The sequence below is a fragment of the Arachis ipaensis genome, chromosome B06, assembly GCF_000816755.2.
Source record: "Arachis ipaensis cultivar K30076 chromosome B06, Araip1.1, whole genome shotgun sequence".
Classification (NCBI taxonomy): domain Eukaryota; kingdom Viridiplantae; phylum Streptophyta; class Magnoliopsida; order Fabales; family Fabaceae; genus Arachis; species Arachis ipaensis.
The window spans coordinates 68,898,623-68,911,349 of record NC_029790.2 but is presented as its reverse complement, the minus strand read 5'-3'; positions in this window follow the sequence as shown (position 1 = coordinate 68,911,349).

Here is a 12,727-nt window from a genome sequence, read left to right as displayed (position 1 = left end):
GTTGCCATTGTAGGTAGTTTTTCCTCTTCATACAGTTTTATCTTAATATTTTGGTTGTTAGTTGCTTAAGTGCAAGTTATGTTTGTTTGCACTTGATTTTTTTGTTAAATTTGCATCTTAGTTGATCTTGAGTTATAGTTGGTGTTAGGAAGATTTTTGGCTCTTTGTAGTATTCCTCAAAAAAAAAAAAGAGGGTGAAGGACGCGCGCGCACGCTGTACGCGCATGGGTCCATGAGCGGATGTACCCCCATAGATTTTCCAGAGAGTTGGGCTTCTCTTATGCGAATGTTAGGCTTTTGGCCCAACTCATCCCACGCGGACGCGCACGGTTCGCGTGCGCATCCATGCAACGTTGAGGGGACACACGCGAGCGCGCGCAACGCCCTTGCGCGCCACTAGACCGGATGGCCATGAACGCAGACGCACGAATTACGCGTACGCGTCCCTAAGTGGCTGGCACCAGCCCATACATTTGTCCAGAGAGTTATGCTGGCGTTGGGCCAGCAGTAGGACTTCAGCCCAACTCGTAGCACGCGTACGCATACATGACGCTCCCGCGTCCATCCCAAAAATCTTCAATTCACGCGGACGCGCGCTATGCGCACCCGCGTCGGTTCTAAAATTAGGATAACCCTAAGGCGCGATGAACACTCGCGCAGACGCTCCCTTCCACCCTTCTTCTTCTCCAACGCCTCTCCTCAACTCCCTCTTCTCCCCAGTCACCTCCAACCGCCGCTCCGGCCACGCCGCCGCCGTCGCCGCTCTCTTCTCTTCCCTCACCCTTTTCTCTCTCTCTCTCTCTCAATCTCTCTCTCTCTCTCTCTCATTCCTTCTTCTCTCACTTCCTCACCCTCTCTGTCCTCCCTCAACCGCCACCGCACCGGCCCCTGCTGCGCCGCTGTGGGTCACTGCCGCCACCATCTGAGGCGGCCACTGCATTTCTGCCCCGCCTCATCCCTACTGCCTTCCCATTTCCCATCTCTGCCCTGCATCCCAGGTTACCAACCTCTGCTCTAGTGTGCAAAATCGTGATCATTCCTTCCTTGGTAACGGCGCTAAAAACTCAATACGCACGTTCATGTTCTTAATTCTGTTTCACAACTTCGTACAACTAACCAGCAAGTGCACTGGGTCGTCCAAGTAATAAACCTTACGTGAGTAAGGGTCGATCCCACGGAGATTGTCGGCTTGAAGCAAGCTATGGTCACCTTGTAAATCTCTGTCAGGCGGATTCAACTGATTTTATGAATTGATAAGTAAAAGATAAATAAAATATAAAATAGGATAGTGGTACTTATGTAATTCATTGGTGAGAATTTCAGATAAGCGTATAGAGATGCTTTCGTCCCTCTGAACCTCTGCTTTCCTGCTTTCTTTATCCAATCCTTCCTACTCCTTTCCATGGCAAGTTGTACATTAGGCATCACCGTTGTCAATGGCCACCTGTCCTCTCAGTGAAAATGGTCCAATGCGCTGTCACTGCATGGCTAATCATCTGTCGGTTCTCGATCATACTGTTCATCCTCATCCTTCCCAGTGTCTAGGATTATGAAATCAGCAGGGATGTAAAGGCCTTCAACCTTTACTAACACGTCCTCTAATTGTCCATAAGCCTGTTTTCTTGAGTTGTCTGCCATTTCCAGTGAGATTCTGGCAACTTGCACCTCAAAGATTCCCAGTTTCTCCATTACAGAGAGTGGCATGAGGTTTATCCCTGACCTAAGTTCACATAGAGCCTTCTCAAAGGTCATGGTGCTTATGGTACAAGGTATTAAGAACTTTCTAGGATCCTGTTTCTTCTGAGACAATCTCAGTTGATCCAGATCACTTAGTTCATTGATGAGCAAGGGAGGTTCATCTTCCCAAGTCTCATTACCAAATAATTTGGCATTCAGCTTCATGATTGCACCAAGGTACTTGGCAACTTGCTCTTCAGTAACATCTTCATTCTCTTCAGAAGAAGAATACTCATCACAGCTCATGAATGGCATAAGGAGGTTCAATGGAATCTCTATGGTCTCTAGATGAGCCTCAGATTCCTTTGGTTCCTCAGAGGAAATCTCCTTATTGATCACTGGATGTCCCAGGAGGTCTTCCTCACTGGGATTCACGTCCTCTCCCTCCCTTGTAGGTTCGGCCATGATGGTTAAACCAATGGCCTTGCACTCTCCTTTTGGATTCTCTTCTGTATTGCTTGGGAGAGTACTAGGAGGAGTTTCAGTGACTCTTTTACTCAGCTGGCCCACTTGTGCCTCCAAATTTCTAATGCAGGACCTTGTTTCATTCATGAAACTTAAAGTGGCCTTAGATAGATCAGAGGCTATATTTGCTAAGCAAAAGGATAGTAAATCCTATTCTGGTATGATTGAGAACCTGCAGATGATTAGCCGTGCGGTGACAGCGCATCTGGACCCTTTTCACTGGAAGGATGGATGGTAGCCATTGACAACGGTGATCCACCAACACACAGCTTGCCATAGGAGGACGTGCGTGCGTGAATCAGAAAACAGAGGAAAGCAGAATTTCAGAAGACAAAGCATCTCCAAAACTCCAACATATTCTCCATCATTGCATACAAGTATAATTTGTGTTCTGCCCTTTTATTCCTTGCAATCAAATTTGATAAGTGAATTATTTTATTGTTTTCCTGACTAAGAGTTACAAGATAACCATAGATTTCTTCAAGCCAACAATCTCCGTGGGATCGACCCTTACTCACGTAAGGTATTACTTGGACGACCCAGTGCACTTGCTGGTTAGTGGTACGAGTTGTAAAAAGTGTGATTTACAATTCGTGCACCAACCTCCCATTAGGCAAGAAATCGAAGTTCTTGAAGACAACACCAATCCAAGTGATAAAGGAAAAAAGGTTGAAATTGAAGAAGCTTGCGAAGAGGTGGAAATATCCAAAGAGAAGCATGAGGAAGTTGACCTTGCATCGTCTAAGTCTGGGGAGGCTTACCTCCTTAAATCACCCTCCAACACTCCATTCAAGTGGGTAACACCTTTACCCTTGTGTCTCACTATCTCACTTGACTATGGCTTGCTTGAAAATGATGGACAACTTAGAACTCTTTGTGAAATTAAGAGTAGAAAGGAGTTGTGTAGTGGTTGGAAGTTTGGAATCAAGCTCATTGAGGTCAAAGCTTCAAAATGTGGGAGTTATAATTGGAAGCATGCTACTTTGCCCATCTCTGCCCTGCATCCCAGGTTACCAACCTCTGCTCTAGTGTGCAAAATCGTGATCATTCCTTCCTTGGTAACGGCGCTAAAAACTCAATACGCACGTTCATGTTCTTAATTCTGTTTCACAACTTCGTACAACTAACCAGCAAGTGCACTGGGTCGTCCAAGTAATAAACCTTACGTGAGTAAGGGTCGATCCCACGGAGATTGTCGGCTTGAAGCAAGCTATGGTCACCTTGTAAATCTTTGTCAGGCGGATTCAACTGATTTTATGAATTGATAAGTAAAAGATAAATAAAATATAAAATAGGATAGTGGTACTTATGTAATTCATTGGTGAGAATTTCAGATAAGCGTATAGAGATGCTTTCGTCCCTCTGAACCTCTGCTTTCCTGCTTTCTTTATCCAATCCTTCCTACTCCTTTCCACTCGCGAGTTTGAAGCTCGTCACAGTCATTCAATCCCTGAATCCTACTCGTAATACCACATACAAGGTTTAGACTTTTTGGATTCTCAAGAATGGCCGTCCATGGGTTCTAACTTATACCACGAAGATACTAATAACTCGGACTCGGTCCCCTGTATTAGATATCCAAGAGATATCCATTCAATCTAAGGTAGAACGGAAGTGGTTGTCAGGTACGCGTTCATAAGTTGAGAATGATGATGACTGTCACGATCATCACATCCATCATATTGAAGTACGAATCAATATCTTAGAAGCGGAATAAGTTGAATTGAATAGAAAAATAGTAGTACTTTGCATTAATCTTTGAGGAACAGCAGAGCTCCACACCTTAATCTATGGTGTGTAGAAACTCTACCGTTGAAAATATACAAGTGATAAATGTTCAGGCTTGGTCGAATGGCCAGCCCTCACAAAATTCTAAGATAGCATAAAACTAATCAAAGATAATCCAAATATATTCCAAAGATATAAACATAATAGTAAAAAGTCCTATTTATACTAAACTAGTTACTAGGTTTGCAGAATTGAGTAAATGATGCAGAAATCCACTTCTGGGGCCCACTTGGTGTGTGCTTGGGCTGAGCATTGAGCTTTACACGTGTAGAGGCTTCTCTTGGAGTTGAACGCCAGTTTGTAGCCTGTTTCTGGCGTTGAACTCCACTTTGCAACCTGTTTCTGGCGTTTGACTCCAGAATGCAGCATGGAACTGGCGTTGAACGCCAGTTTACGTCATCTATCCTTATTCAAAGTATAAACTATTATATATTGCTGGAAATCTCTGGATGTATACTTTCCAACGCAATTAAGAGCGCGCCATTTGGAGTTTTGTAGCTCCAGAAAATTCATTCCGAGTGCAGAGAGGTCAGAATCCAACAGCATCAGCAGTCCTTTTTCAACCTGAATCAGATTTTTGCTCAAGTCCCTCAATTTCAGCCAGAAATTACCTGAAATCATAGAAAAACACACAAACTCCGCTCGTCCTGGAGCGAAAGAAGAGAAGAGGGAGTAGAAGAAGAAGAAAATAGATGAGATGGACAGGTGTGAGTGGTTTGGCCAAGGGGGTTTCAGGTGGTTATGATGTGTGAAAAGGAAGGAGTGATGGTTTGAATTTGAGTGGGTGGGTGTAGGTGGGTTGTATGATGGTTTTGGAGGAGTAATGGAGGTGATTGGTGGAGGTTATTTTGGGGAAGAATGTTATGAAAAGGTGTGAAGATGAGAGAAGAAGAGGTAGGGATCCTGTGGGGTCCACAGATCCTGAGGGGATCCTGTGGGGTCTACAGATCAAGTGGGGTCAAGGACTTAACATCCCTGCTCCAATTAGACGTGTAAAATGCCCTATACATGCAATCCTGGCGTTTAACGCCAGACTGCTGCCTGTTTCTGGTGTTAAACGCCACTTTCATACTCTGTTCTGGCGTTTAACGCCAGGTAGATGCTTGTTTCTGGCGTTAAACGCCAGCTTGGTGCCTGTTTCTGGTGTTAAACGCCAGACAGATGCTTGTTTCTGGCATTTAAACACCAGACTCTTCTTCTCCAGGGTGTGCTATTTTTCATTCTATTTTTCATTCTGTTTTTGATTTTTCAGTAGTTTTTGTGACTTCACATGATCATCAACCTAAAGAAAACATAAAATAACAATGGAAAAAAAATAAATATAATTAGATAACATTGGGTTGCCTCCCAACAAGCGCTTCTTTAATGTCAATAGCTTCATGTCAATGAGTTCTTGAGCTTCTGCAGGCATTTTCTTTAGGTGAATGGATCCACCTGCAGAATGGTCCAATGACATCTTTGATAGTTCAGATAGACCATCATAGAATATATGTAGAATGGTCCATTCTGAAAGTATGTCAGAAGGACACTTTTTGGTCAGTTGCTTATATCTCTCCCAAGCTTCATAGAGGGATTCACCTTCTTTCTTTCTGAAGGTTTGAACATCCACTCTAAGCTTACTAAGATTTTAAAGAGGAAAGAACTTGGCTAAGAAAGTCGTGACCAGCTTATCCCAAGAGTTCATGCTATCTTTAGGTTGAGAGTCCAACCATACTCTAGCTCTGTCTCTTACAGCAACGGGAAAAGCATAAGCCTGTAGACCTCGGGGTCAACCCCATTGGTCTTAACAGTATCACAGATCTGCAAGAATTTAGTCAACTGAAAGATGATCCAGACTCCTTCAATAGGAGAATGATGAGAACAGACAAGGGCCTGGATAAGATTCTAGAGGATATATGCATCCCTGGAGCCAGGTGGACCACCAGCACGAAGGGTGTCCCAAATCAACTCAAAAGAGAAGATCTCAAACCAGTCGCCAAAGGATGGCTAGACTTCATTGGGCATTCTCTGCTGCCCACTAGCAACCATTTTGAAGTCACTATTAGAAGAGCAGTGATGATCCATTGCATCATGATGGAAAAAGAAGTGGAAGTTCATCAACTGGTTTCAACTAAATTCTACAAAATTACAAACAAAAATTCCAAAGATGCCAGGTTGGCTTATCCAAGCTTGATTTCTATGCTCTGCAAGGACGCTGGAGTAAGGATGGGAATAACTGAGTATATATCAGTTGAGCGGCCAATCACCAAAGCATCAATGGAAAAACAACAAGCACAGGATGAATTTTTCTGTGATTTCAGGTATTTTCTGGCTGATATTGAGGGAGTTGAGCAAAAATCTGATTCAGGCTGAAAAAGGACAGCTGATGTTGTTGGATTCTGACCTCCCTGCACTCAAAGTGGAATTTCTGGAGCTACAGAACTCCAAATGGCACGCTTCCAATTGCGTTGGAAAGTAGACATCTAGGGATTTCCAGCAATATATAATAGTCCATACTTTGCTAAAGGATAGACGATGTAAACTGGCGTTCAACGCCAGTTCCATGTTGTTGTCTGGCGTCCAGCGCCAGAAACAAGTTACAAGTTGGAGTTCAACGCCAGAAAAGGATCCAAAGCTGGTGTTGAACGCCCAAAACAGCCCTATGCACGTGATTAGCTTAAGTCTCAGCCCCAGCACACACCAAATGGGCCCCAAAAGTGGATTTCTGCACTATCTATCATAGTTTGTTCATTTTCTGTAAACCTAGGTTACTAGTTTAGTATTTAAAAAACTTTTAGAGGTTTATTTCGGACCTCATGACATTTTAGATCTGAACTTTGTACCTTTTGACGGCATGAGTCTCTAAACTCCATTGTTGGGGGTGAGGAGCTCTGCTGTGTCTCGATGAATTAATGCAAGTATTTCTGTTTTCCATTCAAACATGCATGTTCCTATCTAAGATATCCATTCGCACTTCAATATGAATGTGATGAACGTGACAATCATCATCATTCCTCCACGAACGCGTGGGTGAAAACCACTTACGTTCCACCATAGAATGAATGAATATCTCTTAGATCTCTTAATCAGAATCTTCATGGTATAAGCTAGATTGATGGTAGCATTCAAGAGAATCCGGAAAGTCTAAACCTTGTCTGTGGTATTCCGAGTAGGATTCAGGGATTGAATGACTGTGACGAGCTTCAAACTCGCGAGTGCTGGGCGTAGTGACAGACGCAAAAGGATAGTAAATCCTATTCCGGTACGATTGAGATCCTGTAGATGATTAGCCGTGCGGTGACAGCGCATCTGGACCTTTTTCACTGGAAGGATGGATGGTAGCCATTGACAACGGTGATCCACCAACACACAGCTTGCCATAGGAGGACGTGCGTGCGTGAATCAGAAAACAGAGTGGTGTTAGGAAGATTTTTGGCTCTTTGTAGTATTCCTCAAAAAAAAAAAAGAGGGTGAAGGACGCGCGCGCACGCTGTACGCGCATGGGTCTATGAGCGGATGTACCCCCATAGATTTTCCAGAGAGTTGGGCCTCTCTTATGCGAATGTTAGGCTTTTGGCCCAACTCATCCCACGCGGACGCGCACGGTTCGTGTGCGCATCCATGCAACGTTGAGGGGACACACGCGAGAGCGCGCATCGCGCTTGCGCGCCACTAGACCGGATGGCCATGAACGCAGATGCACCAATTACGCGTACGCGTCCCTAAGTGGCTGGCACCAGCCCATACATTTGTCCAGAGAGTTATGCTGGCGTTGGGCCAGCAGTAGGACTTCAGCCCAACTCGTAGCACGCGTACGCATACATGACGCTCCTGCGTCCATCCCAAAAATCTTCAATTCACGCGGACGCGCGCTATGCGCACCCGCGTCGGTTCTAAAATTAGGATAACCCTAAGGCGCGATGAACACTCGCGCAGACGCTCCCTTCCACCCTTCTTCTTCTCCAACGCCTCTCCTCAACTCCCTCTTCTCCCCAGTCACCTCCAACCGCCGCTCCGGCCACGCCGCCGCCGTCGCCGCTCTCTTCTCTTCCCTCACCCTTTTCTCTCTCTCTCTCTCTCAATCTCTCTCTCTCTCTCTCTCATTCCTTCTTCTCTCACTTCCTCACCCTCTCTGTCCTCCCTCAACCGCCACCGCACCGGCCCCTGCTGCGCCGCTGTGGGTCACTGCCGCCACCATCTGAGGCGGCCACTGCATTTCTGCCCCGCCTCATCCCTACTGCCTTCCCATTTCCCATCTCTACCCTGCATCCCAGGTTACCAACCTCTGCTCTAGTGTGCGAAATCGTGATCATTCCTTCCTTGGTAACGGCGCTAAAAACTCAATACGCACATTCATGTTCTTAATTCTGTTTCACAACTTCGTACAACTAACCAGCAAGTGCACTGGGTCGTCCAAGTAATAAACCTTACGTGAGTAAGGGTCGATCCCACGGAGATTGTCGGCTTGAAGCAAGCTATGGTCACCTTGTAAATCTCTGTCAGGCGGATTCAACTGATTTTATGAATTGATAAGTAAAAGATAAATAAAATATAAAATAGGATAGTGGTACTTATGTAATTCATTGGTGAGAATTTTAGATAAGCGTATAGAGATGCTTTCGTCCCTCTGAACCTCTGCTTTCCTGCTTTCTTTATCCAATCCTTCCTACTCCTTTCCATGGCAAGCTGTACATTAGGCATCACCGTTGTCAATGGCCACCTGTCCTCTCAGTGAAAATGGTCCAATGCGCTGTCACTGCATGGCTAATCATCTTTCGGTTCTCGATCATACTGGAATAGGATCCATTGATCCTTTTGTGTCTGTCACTACGCCCAGCACTCGCGAGTTTGAAGCTCGTCACAGTCATTCAATCCCTGAATCCTACTCGTAATACCACATACAAGGTTTAGACTTTTTGGATTCTCAAGAATGGCCGTCCATGGGTTCTAACTTATACCACGAAGACACTAATAACTCGGACTCGGTCCCCTGTATTAGATATCCAAGAGATATCCATTCAATCTAAGGTAGAACGGAAGTGGTTGTCAGGTACGCGTTCATAAGTTGAGAATGATGATGACTGTCATGATCATCACATCCATCATATTGAAGTACGAATGAATATCTTAGAAGCGGAATAAGTTGAATTCCACTGATGCTCAAAGCCTTGGATCCTTTTTATTACCATTGCCTTTTGGTTTTAAGGGCTATTGGCTTTTTGCTCTTGCCTTTTGGTTTAAAGAGCTTTTGGCTTTTTCTGCTTGCTTTTTCTTTTTCTTTTTCTCTTTTTTTTGCCATTTTTTTTTCGCATAATTTTTTCTGCAAGCTTTTGTATTCACTGCTTTTTCTTGCTTCAAGATTCATTTTTATGATTTTTCAGATTATCAAATAACATGTCTCTTTTTTCCTTATTCTTCAAGAGCCAACATATTTAACATTCATAAACATCAACTGCAAAAGACATATGCACTGTTCAAGCATACATTCAGAAAATAAAAACTATTGTCACCACATCAAAATAATTAAACTAGTTTTAAGGATGAATTCTCCTAGGGAAGTGTTGATTTGTTTCCAGTAGTTTTGTGGAGGAAAATGCATCCCCTGAGGCATCTCAGGGATTTCATGGTGAGGAGTTTCCTCATGCTCATGTTGAGGTCCATGATCTCTTGTTTTCTCCATCCTTTTCTTAGTAATGAGCTTTTGAGATGGATCTCTCCATCTCCCATGACTCAGAGGTGGAAGTTTTTGCCTTCCCTTTCCTCTTTCTAGAGGTTTCTCTGGCCTTAGGTGTCATAAATGGTTATGGAAAACCAAAAAGCAACGCTTTTACCACACCAAACTTAGAAGGTTTGCTCGTCCTGGAGCAAAAGAAGAGAAGAGGGAGTAGAAGAAGAAGAAAATAGATGAGATGGACAGGTGTGAGTGGTTTGGCCAAGGGGGTTTCAGGTGGTTATGATGTGTGAAAAAAGAAGAAGTGATGGTTTGAATTTGAGTGGGTGGGTGTAGGTGGGTTGTATGATGGTTTTAGAGGAGTAATGGAGGTGATTGGTGTAGGTTATTTTGGGGAAGAATGTTATGAAAAGGTATGAAGATGAGAGAAGAAGTGGTAGGGATCCTGTGGGGTCTACAGATCAAGTGGGGTCAAGGACTTAACATCCCTGCTCCAATTAGACGTGTAAAATGCCCTATACATGCAATCCTGGCGTTTAACGCCAGACTACTGCCTATTTCTGGTGTTAAACGCCACTTTCATACTCTGTTCTGGCGTTTAACGCCAGGTAGATGCTTGTTTCTGGCGTTAAACGCCAGCTTGGTGCCTGTTTCTGGTGTTAAACGCCAGACAGATGCTTGTTTCTGGCATTTAAACGCCAGACTCTTCTTCTCCATGCTGTGCTGTTTTTCATTCTATTTTTCATTCTGTTTTTGATTTTTCAGTAGTTTTTGTGACTTCACATGATCATCAACCTAAAAAAAAAACATAAAATAACAATAGAAAATAAATAGATATAATTAAAAAGTATGTCAGAAGGACACTTTTTGGTCAGTTACTTATATCTCTCCCAAGCTTCATAGAGGGATTCACCTTCTTTCTTTCTGAAGGTTTGAACATCCACTCTAAGCTTACTAAGATTTTAAGGAGGAAAGAACTTGGCTAAGAAAGTCGTGACCAGCTTATCCCAAGAGTTCAGGCTATCTTTAGGTTGAAAGTCCAACCATACTCTAGCTCTGTCTCTTACAGCAACGGGAAAAGCATAAGCCTGTAGACCTCGGGGTCAACCCCATTGGTCTTAACAGTATCACAGATCTGCAAGAATTTAGTCAAGAACTGAAAAGAATCTTCTGATTGAAGTCCATGAAACTTGCAGTTCTGTTGCATCAGAGAAACTATTTGAGGTTTAAGCTCAAAATTGTTTGCTCCAATGGCAGGGATTGAGATGCTTCTTCCATGTAAATTGGAATTAGGTGCAGTGAAGTCACCAAGCATCCTCCTTGCATTGTTATTATTTTTGGCCATATCTTCTTCTTTTTCGAAAATTTCTGTCAGATTTTCTCCAGAGAGTTGTGCTTTAGCTTTCCTTAGCTTCCTCTTCAGAGTCCTTTTAGATTCAGGATCAGCTTCAACAAGAATGTTCTTATCCTTGTTCCTGCTCATATGAAAAAGAAGAAGAAAGCAGAAAAGAAAATATGGAATCCTCTATGTCACAGTATAGAGATTCTTTTATGTGAGTAGAAGAAAGTAAGAATAGAAGAAGGAAAAGATGAGAATCCAAACACAAGGGTGAGGATAGAAGTATTAATGGATGAATAAATAAATAGAAGGAGATTAGAGATGAGAGAAGAATTCGAAAATTTAACAAAATAAAATAAAAATATTTTAAATTTAAATTTAAAATTCGAAAATTAAAATTGAAATTAAATTAAATTAAAATTAAAACAAAAAAAGATAAGATTGATTGAAAAGGATTTGAAAATCAATTTTAAAAAGATAAGAGGTTAGGGGAGAAGTTAGAAAGAATTTTGAAATTGATTTTGAAAAAGATATGATTGAAATTGAAAAAGATATGATAAGGAATTGAAAAGATTTAATTTTGAAAACTAAAGTTGATTACTTGACTAACAAGAAACAAAAAGATATGATTTTAAAATTTAAGGATTGAACTTTTCTTAATAGGCAAGTAACAACTTAATATTTTTGAATCAATCATATTAAATGTTGGTATTAATTTCAAAAATATGAAATGAAAATAAGAAAAAAATTTTGAAAATCAATTTGAAATTTTCGAAAATTATGGAAGAAAAATGAAAAGGATTTGATTTTTGAAAAAGATTTTGAAAAAGATAAGATTTTCAAATTGAAAATTTGAGTTGACTCATAAGAAACAATTGAATTTTAAAAATTTTTGAAAGAGTCAATCCAAATTTTCGAAATTTTTAGAGAGAAAAAGGGAAAGATATTTTTATTTTTGAATTTTTAATGATGAGAGAGAGAAAAACATAAAATTGACACAAAACATAAAAATTATGAATCAAAATAACTAATGCATGCAAGAACACTATGAATGTTAAGATGAACACCAAGAATACTTTGAAGATCAAGATGAACATCAAGACTTATTTTTGAAAATTTTCAAGAAAAGAAAAACATGCAAGACACCAAACTTAGAAATTTTCAAACTTTAGACACTAACAAATTGAAAATGCATATGAAAAACACGTAAAGACACAAAACAAGAAAATAAGAGGATCATACAAGAAGACTGGCCAATAACAACTTGAAGATCATGAAGAATGCAATGCATGAAATTTTCGAAAATAATTTTTAGAAAATTAAAAAAATGCAATTGACACCAAACTTAAAACTTGACTCTAGACTCAAACAAGAAACACAAAATATTTTTGGTTTTATTATTTTATTAAACTTTTTTTTTATTTTTTTTCGAAATTTAATTGGAAAAACGAAAAATAAAGAAAATGTTTTTTGTATTTTTCGAAAATAAGAAATAAAAAGCATAAAATTAACATAAAATTACCTAATCTGAGAGATAGGATGAACCGTCAGTTGTCCAAACTCGAACAATCCCCAGCAACGGCGCCAAAAACTTGGTATGCGAAATCGTGATCATTCCTTCCTTTGGTAACGGTGCTAAAAGCTCAATACGCACATTCATGTTCTTGATTCTGTTTCACAACTTCGTACAACTAACCAGCAAGTGCACTGGGTCGTCCAAGTAATAAACCTTACGTGAGTAAGGGTCG